Source organism: Rhinolophus hipposideros (genome assembly GCF_964194185.1).
Source record: "Rhinolophus hipposideros genome assembly, chromosome: 7".
In the NCBI taxonomy this organism is placed as follows: Eukaryota; Metazoa; Chordata; class Mammalia; order Chiroptera; family Rhinolophidae; genus Rhinolophus; species Rhinolophus hipposideros.
This window is the reverse complement of record NC_138053.1, coordinates 65,089,151-65,091,803: the sequence shown is the minus strand read 5'-3', so window position 1 is coordinate 65,091,803 and position 2,653 is coordinate 65,089,151. Positions and strand designations below refer to the sequence as shown.

Below are 2,653 nucleotides of genomic sequence, written 5' to 3'. Positions count from 1 at the left end.
TTGAAACCATTGCTTTGAAGTGAGTTCCTTACAGGTACAGTCAGTTCTGCTCTAATGCTTGTCTCGAAAACACAAATTTATTCCAATGTGATTATATTAGGAAACAATATGAGCATAATGCAAACACTCCTTTGCCTAGGTGAGATTTTATAAGCAAGAAACACTCAATAAAAGCAAAAAAAAAGTGCCTACCTGAACTGAGCTGCCTACGAGTACACAAAATGGGCATTTATGTACACATATAACGCACGCGCGCGCGCACACACACACGCTCCCCTCAGATATTGACCAGCTACCTCAGTTCATACCTGTGTTGAGTTGTGCTCTGGTGTTACAATTGTCCCTCTGATTTTAGATAAATTACCTTCCTACCACTTTGTAATGAATCATAAGCTACAACCCTTCCAATGTGCACTTCTTCAAACAAATGTCTAATCTTTTTATGGTAAAGTGTCCTATTTGTTGTATTATTTATGAATTTCTTTTTCGAGTTGAAAGCTGTTTATTAAGTGACCAGACTATAAAAATAATGTCTTTAGTTCATCCTTCTAACAAGCCTGTAGATCTTGTCTTAGTTGTTGCCCACATCTTCTATCTTCTACAAAATGCCAGGTCTTTTCTTCATTCCACTACGTGGAGAAGATAATTTGAAGGACCACAGGGAGTTGTTTACTTCTTTGAAGCATTTTTCAATAGTATAGGTCTCATGAATCAGATCCTCCATGCAGACATACCCTATTTATCAAAATATCTAACAATTCAAAAGGTATCTGTCAGGACGATTAGCTTCTTGTTGATTTGGCCATAACTGCGCTTTTGGATCCATTCATTTACTGATTTCAGGTTGGGTACCCCCATGTAGTATATGGCTCCACAATCCTCTGCATATTAACTGAAGCCATGTTGAGTTTAACAAAGGTGCAGTTGAAATGCTGACAAAGGTAAAGGAGCTGCAACACCTTTGGGTTCCACTGTTGATACCTCTGATCCTGAAGACAAATTCCATTTGGGTTCCATAGTTACATAGAAGTTGCCTGCTTTTCATGCCATCCTCACTATTTGATTCTCACTTCTGAACATCTGCCTATTTTCCTTATTATAGTTCTAAGCTTTTTCACAGGTAAGCGTCTTCTTTGCCATTTGAAGCATCTTTTGGGCAAACTTCTTTCACAGGTGCTTCATCTTCACTTTAGCTCTGAAAAATTTCTTTGCTTTTTCTTAATGGTTTCTGGTACAGCAGGAACTTTCTTTTTCTTCTCTTCTACACCCCACATAGTTTCAGCCAGAGAAAAGGCTATTTATGAATTTCTTAACCATTTAACATGTATAAAACTGTGATAGCATTTGTATTAGGTTCCTATCTTTTTTTTTTTTAAAGATTTTTTTTTTTTATTGTGGAAGGGGAACAGGACTTTATTGGGGAACAGTGTGTACTTCCAGGACTTTTTTTCCAAGTCAAGTTGTTGTCCTTTCAGTCTTAGTTATGGAAAGCGCAGCTCAGCTCCAGGTCCAGTTGCCCTTGCTAGTTGCAGGGGGCGCAGCCCACCATCCCTTGCAGGAGTCGAACCCGCAACCTTGTGGTTGAGAGGACGCGCTCCAACCAACTGAGCCATCCGGGAGCTCAGCGGCAGCTCAGCTCAAGGTGTCGTGTTCAATCTTAGTTGCAGGGGAAGGAGCCCACCATCCCTTGCAGGACTCGAGGAATTGAACTGGCAACCTTGTGGTTGAGAGCCCACTGGCCCACGTGGAAATCGAACCAGCAGCCTTCGGAGTTAGGAGCATGGAGCTCTAAACGACTGAGCCACCGGGTCGGCCCCATTAGGTTCCTATCTTTATTTTTTAACATGTCACTGATGACGTTTTGGAGTGTTGTCTCCCTAATCTCATATTTTCCCGTAAGTCCTGTGGTTCTTATTGCACTATTGTGCACAGCATGGTGATTTTTATGAAGCTATATGTCACATTATCGTAGAAGTGTAATGTAGAGCCGTGAAAGAGTAATCTTGGGTCCAATAGCTGTGCGTACGTGTGCTTGTGGGTGAGCCCCCCCGCCCACGAGCTTTGTTTAAATACTACTAGGCAGGTGTCCTGTTATATAAGTTTGTTTCAGGGCTGACAGGGGAAAAATACCTTTTCAGAGTGAACCCACACAATGGTTCTTAGCTGCAGGATACGAGTCCCTTGTTCCTTCTGATCAGTGGATCTTGGATGAGAAAGAGATGATTAGCACTGGTTGACCAGCAAAGACAAGCATTAAACCAGCTCACATATAATGGATCAGGCTGAGCAATGACCCCTCCACCCCCCCGCATCTGAGGTGCTGGAAACTGTAGGTCAAAGCATGCTCCATCTCAGCCTGCATCAGAATCACATGGGAAACTAAATAGAGTAAAGATTCCTGGGCCTCACTCCAGATCTGCTAAATCAAAACTTCTAGGATCAGGATCAAAGAATCAGCATTTTGGTCAGGCACCCAATCATCCTCAGGCTCCCTGAACTTTGAGAACCACTGAACCAGAATGTCTACCTAAATTGCATCAAGACACACAATGCAGAACCAGGTTCCTGGGTATTTAATATGTAGCCAAACTACTTTTTACCTAAAACAACTTGCTCCTATTGTTTTATATACCATTATTGTCCAATTACAATG

General features: G+C 41.8%; 1 pseudogene across 1 annotated transcript; it reads right to left on the bottom strand.

Moving 5' to 3' along the window:
• Window positions 1–548: 548 nt before the first annotated feature.
• LOC308499755 (large ribosomal subunit protein uL30-like) lies at window positions 549–1,274 on the bottom strand (annotated as a pseudogene). The gene has a single exon. The product of its transcript is annotated as a large ribosomal subunit protein uL30-like (transcript).
• Window positions 1,275–2,653: the final 1,379 nt, after the last annotated feature.